A 6,558-nucleotide genomic window follows, 5' to 3' on the forward strand; every position below is an offset into this window, starting at 1 on the left:
GGGGATGGCTCTTTATCTATTTATTTCAACTTCGGTTGTGTCTTCAGTGCCCTTTGACAACCTCAGGAACTGTAGAATAGTTCTGCTAGCTTGGTTAACACATGCTTCCACAAAGGCGCAATATATCGGCCGCAATTCCGTCGTCCCCTGCAACTTTTCCCTTTTTCATTGCTTTGAGCTCCGTTGCCACCTCATCTGTCGTCGCAGAAACTTGCCCGACATCAGTAATCGTAAAACTTTTCTCGGAGTCAGAGTCAGAAGCGCCATTGTTGCATAAAATTCCTCCGCTATTTTGAATATTGTTTCTTATATTGCCATTTTCATCGCCGACTGCGAACATTAGATGTTTGCCAGTAGTGCCCATTGTCGCTTTCTAACTTGCTGCGTGTTTAAATGTTGCTTCGACTGCTGCCCCGGTATGCACGAATGTCGGCAGTCTTGGTTTTGTTCATCAATTTAGACAGCTCGTTCAATTCTGTTCAATTTCCTCTCTACGAATACTGCCATTCTTCGGCGCTTTTGAGTTCTGGGAATCGTGGAGAACCGCGCTCCCGAGCACCGGCTCGGGAGCGCGGTTGCTCGGGAGCGCGGTTCTCCACCAGATTGCACCACCAGTCCGTGGGCGGCATAGCCGCGCTGGTTCGCGGGTTGCGCGAACATGTGCGCGCGGACAAACACAGTCAGGTCCGGTCTGGGTAGCATCGGCGGAACAGCGCGGCGGTGGCGGCGGCCATGCATTTCAGGTGGGAACTGTTTGTCGCGCGCCGTGAGTGCCTGCCTCCCGTTCGCGATCACGACCAGAACGGCGTGATTCGTGAACGCCGTCGAGCTTTGTTCCCGCATGCCTTGGGAGTTCCCAAATAAACGGCTGTGCTTCGGCACTACTGTCAACTGTGTTCGCGTATCGGCGAACCTCGCTGGGCTGCCGTAGGTGCGGGAGCCGGCATGGTTGACACGTGGTAGCCTACGCCGGAGTACGGGCTAGTTCGCCCCCAAGAACCCCACAATATTCCTCACAGTAAAGTATTTAGCTTTTTGTGATTACTTCGAAAAACGCTGGGTCAATTTTTCTCTACGGATAGCGCTGACTGATTTACTATATTCGTTAATATATTGTTGATAGTGTCTACATCGTTGTCCTGATCGGGTACCACTGATAATTTGTTCTCAGTGCACTGTGTGGGTTAGGCTTTCACCGCTTTAGCAGCTTTGTTTCCCTTGTTGCATAGAGTTTCATACAATAATAACTAGAGAGGAATATGGCGCTAGTGTAAACGCAAACTCCGAGGCGGCGCTTGCGCTTCCATGGGAACGATAGGAACTAGTGGAATCGGATTGCGTCGTACCGAAACGTGGCTACGGCTACGCATATTGAGTTTTTTTGCCAGAAAAAATTTCATGCGTGGTTCGCTAATTGCAAATTACTTTGTGCAATTTAGTTTTGAAATTGGTTTTGAACGAAATAAAACTGGTTTTGAATGAAATAACACGGCGCGTTTAGATAAAAAGCAGACGCGAAGTGGCGGTAGTTTGCGGAGCACGTCCGCCATTTGCTGCCAAATATAGCGGGACGAGGATGTCTCCAAAAACTACGTGTAGAAGTCTCAAGTCTGGCAGTTTTCGTTATTAACAAGAAATGTTTGGCAAGAAAAGAGACATCTTACCTATAAATAAGTTAATTTAGCCGGAACCGGGACATTCACATTGCTCGCGGCTCACAGATGGGCAGCCCACCTATAGCTGTGTTCCTACCGGCCGCCTGTCCGGCCTGTAGGTGGAAACGGCGTTCGACCGAAAAGTTTGGCCGTCCCAAACATTTTGCAATTCGCCTAAGCTGCGAAAATAGAAGGCTCTGCCACACGAGCGGCGCCACAACACGTAATTAGCACGTAAATTCACTGCCGTGCTCTTGTTATTGCGCTCGTTCTGCCGGCAATGAATAGATGACAACACGCCGGACAGGCAAGTTTGTTTATAGACCATTGTCACTAAGCGCGGCGCCAGCGCGCGTGCAACGCTTAGTTCAAAGGCAAACGCATTTCCGAAAGCTTTTTCGTAACGCGCCTCATATTACCTACGCTAGCAAAGGCGAGCAAGCAAGACCACGACGAAAACGAAACTGCTGCACGATCCAATCCATAGTACATTCCGTGAGCCCCCGAGTGCAAATACGAATCCACTTCTACCCATCCCGTCCATCGCGTCGGATGATCGCAGCGCCAGGTTCCTTTGAAATCTGGTGCTGCATAGAGTTTTATACAATAATAACTCTAGTCATTATTGTATAAAACCTAATGCCTTGTTCAATCCAGACTTTTACGGCTCTGGCAATCCTGTGATCGCTTGTTCTGACCATGCCAATCACCTGTACATCATGTACATTGCGTGGAGTTCCTGTTAAAATTAAATCAATTTCATTTTTTTTCACCCTCTGGGCCTTTTCATATCCGTTTCCTGCTTTTTTTTTTCTTTTACGGAAGAATGTACTCATAATTCAAAGGTTATCTCTTCCCGAGAAGCCAACCTGCATTTTGCCGCGGCCGTTCCGAGAGACTCAAAACAAATTTTGCCACTGCGTGCTCCCCCACCTCTTCCCCTGTTTTTTCACTATGATGATAGAGCGCAGAGTATTTATTTTATTCGTCGCCAATTCAATTTCTTCGTGAAAAATGGCCGCAACCACATCGTCATTCTTCATCACCCAGTTTAATTTCGGTAACACCCCTCCAGTAGTTATCTGACCTTACATTTTCTGCAAGCGTGCTAGCCGCACACTCATAAAGTATCTGGCTGCTGCAGTGTGCGAAATCCCCCAACCATCGTTAGTCAAAATACGGATCATATAGGCGCTGGTATGAAGTTATTGTGGAACTTACTAAGCTTAATGCACTATGCAAACTAACAAAACAGAACCACATGGCGGCGACTGGTCGGCGTCGTCGTCTCGTTGTCGGCATCGTCGTTTAGGCCCAGTGCGAGCGGACCTTTATGGGGCTGCCTCCTTTTCGCAAGGGAAAGGCGACAAGCGAACGCTCATACGAAGAAAAAGACCGCTTCCGGAAAGGAGATACTCGTTCATTGCGCGTCAGCGTGGAGAGCGCAGTTTCGGTATCAGTCATCCTTTGGAAAGGCCTTTTAGGCGCCCGTGTGTCAGGGGTATTAGGTGGTAAACGTAACTTAGATCACGTCTGATGATGACAGGGACCTTAGTGGGCTCCCCTCGTGTGGCCGATTTGAGAAGTTCATCGGCTTATTGGCTTTGACAGGTTCGGTTTCCAAAGAGAAACTCGCTAATCTTAGCGACGCGCGTAACATAAGGCACCAGGCGTTCCTGTTAAACACAGCAGCTTCTTTGACTTCTGCACTCAACAAAGGACGCATGCAGGCCATGAAACTGACATACCTGCGGGGCTTGCGAGTACTGGATCCAATGCCACCGACACCTTCAGAGCACTCAACGCAGATTTTGTATGTTCATGCTACAAACCAACGCGCCCCGCATGCACGAGGGACCTAAGGACCCCTACGACTGGCCGATCTGGACACGCAGTCGAGGCGGGAGGCCTCGTGAGCGTTGCGGCTCGGTCGAAAGGCGGCAGTGGGGCAACGCGCCAACCAATAAAGATTGCTCGGTTCGCTCCCGGATGGGCCACTCCAGTGACGGCGGTGGCAGTGGTGGTTGTACTGGTGAAATGGCCGCATAAAAAGTCGGCACTTGAATGTTGGCCAACCTTTCGAGGACCTCCAGAGTTGAGAACGGTGGCGCCACCTTTGTCGTATGGCCCTGGTGGCCTCCTTGTGCGTACCCTCAGGGTACACATGTGCTGCAATTACCCTCAGGGTAATTGCAGCACATAAAAAAACCGCAACGCTTTTTGCATGTTTTTTAAACATGTGATATGGTCTTTTAGCGTGGTCAATAAGCTGGTTCAGTTGTTATATTGGTAGGCCTGAACAAAAAAAAAAAAAAACCCGAACCAAATATCTAGGTTTTATGCACATTAACAACTTGGAAGCTCGGATCAAATATTTTTTCTTTCTAAGTGTTTTTCGCTCTAAGAATTGTTTGCGGAATTGTGCGGCAAGTGCAGCACGGAGAAAGAACGAGAGACTAAGGTTGCAGAACCAGCATCTCGACACTTTCCAAGTAACCTAGTCGCGATAGCCGTTACCTGCCGTGCCGGGTAACTTCCAAAGGCGTGTGCAACCTAGCTGAGAGTTAGTTGCAAGGAATTTCGCAGGCTGGCTAATGTCGTTAATCGGAATTTAGCGCGCAGATACTGGATGGTGTTATTCTCAGCAGCTTCGAAATCGATCCACTTCTGCAAAACAGGCTGACTCAGTAATTTATCCGGAATTATACCACTTCACTGGACACTTATAGGATGCATCGGTGTTGTGAAGAGCTGAAAAAGTTGTTCTCTTCTGTCAACAAATATATAGCTGCAGTCAAGATAGCATTCTGTGAGCCACGTTCGTGCCTTCAAGGACTAGTTACAAATTGTGTCTCTTTCACTGGAGCTCGTCTTTAACCGTGTGGAACTCACCTAAGGCCGGGAAACTACTACAACAAACACTTAGGGGGGTGTTAACAGCTTTGCGTTAACAAAAGCGTCGCAGCCCGAACCGCTTCACACTACACTAAACTTGAATGTGACTTTGAACATTCGTGTGCTTATTTCACGTTCTTATCAGAATGCATTTAGCAGCTGAAAACTTGGGCGCCACTTTGACTCAGAATGCTACAGGTGCTCATTTTAAAGTTCGGAACAGGACCGCCGCCATACCTGAAAAACCTTTTGCTGACAAAGCCATTCTGGAGCCTAAACCTGTCTCACACGTAAAATCTTTGGGTTTCCCCGTGCTAAAAGGACTACCAAAGGCTCTCAGCAGCGAGCGTTGTGGTACTTCAGATAGATTAGATTACCGAGATTTCCGAAGTACAAGCCAACTGCAGAGGATGTTGGGCGGTCTTTATCCGCGCACAAACTTCGACTGACAGTACGTGCACCTTCGCGTTGTAAAACGTTGAAATGGGGCTCGTATTTCATGGCCACGGAGCGTGGTCATGGCTTTTAAGCCTTTCTTTTAGTGTCGAATCACCTTCCATTTCACGTAAACCTGTTGAAATAATGACTCTTGTGTGATTATCTTCCTAAATAAAATAAAAGTTATTTCCAACAACACAAGACTTGTCCGCTGTTTTCTTTGCGAGTCAAAAAATTTGTTTTAAAATATGCTGTTGAAGTAAATAATATAGCCCTGAATTAGAGTAATTGTCGACTAAATATGCTTAAATGACCCTTTCAATGCGTATCATAGGCGCCTAAAATCTTGATATGTTGTTTATGAAGTCCCGGTCTCTAATTATATTTCATGGCTTGGCATATGAAAAGCTCCTATAAATAGATTGCGTATCTTTTGCGTGTTGCATTAATTTCTTACTTCCGTGTTTTTTACCTTCATAAGCCCATTTTCTATTGAAGTGGAACAACTAAGCTTATATCAGTGCTAACCTTTGAAGCCATGCTACAATGGCTGCAAACTGGTGTCGCCGCCAAAGCAGCGCTAGCAAGTCAGCCTAATGTTATATGTCAAAGAAAACACCTCATGGGCTTTGGCGATCTGATGAATTGGTGATTCATTAGGTAATAAAAAATTCAAGTTTTTTCTTGTTTTGTAACTGCTGAAATTCCAGAGCTTGTTCAATTGTCAATCGTTATTCGTGCGCTTGAAAACTTTATCTCAAAAAGGTCACACAGAGTTTGTTTTCGCTACAGCGCTTGCGTGGTAAACGTACAGTCGTGAACACAGAAAGTTTTTATTGCCAGTATCACTGCGAGCGCCTCATTCTTTCTGAAACGCAAAACACTACAGGAAGAAGGCCGAAAAAACGGGGAAGGGGGGGGGGGGGGGGGGGACTACAGCGCAAGCACTGACCTAGGTGCGGGTGTTTGCCTCCAGCTTCGTCATACTTGTTTCCGCTGCGCTTTTCGTTTTAAGATATTCAGTACGAACTAGCTTTACAGAACTAGTATCATACCATTCTTAAAAGAAAACATAATAAAACGAACTGATGGGAGCAGGACTTTCTCTTATTAGGTGGATGAATGGGGCTGAATAGGAAGTACACAAAAGTTAGGGGCAAAGGATTAATAGAGCTTTACAAGTGGTACCGTCTTCATACAAACAGTAAAAAAGAGTAAAAATCAACACTGAACATTCTCCCAGTATGACCTTGAAGCAGCAAAAACTCCCCGAGCTGGTACTTACATCCCAATAAATACAGTGCTTTTGCAATGATAATTTCCGTTCATTTTCTACAAAACAAGCAAAGCTTGTGGGAAGTCATTTCGCGAATTTGATTTGAACATCCCCTTGTCACGTCTGGAGCTGAAATACTTCAGTAATACTCATCGAGGGTCAACGTTTGCGCAGTTCTCCCTATAGCGGACCCTGGAGCTCCCAACTTGCTTTTATTTGCAGTTGGATGCCCAGTCGGGACTGGTATCATGTGCTTTCGTTATTTTTACGATTTGTGTGACTTTGGAAAAGGCC

Source organism: Haemaphysalis longicornis, unplaced genomic scaffold, assembly GCF_048455015.1.
Source record: "Haemaphysalis longicornis isolate Haplotype H1 unplaced genomic scaffold, Haemaphysalis longicornis Haplotype H1 scaffold_1, whole genome shotgun sequence".
NCBI classification, from domain to species: Eukaryota; Metazoa; Arthropoda; class Arachnida; order Ixodida; family Ixodidae; genus Haemaphysalis; species Haemaphysalis longicornis.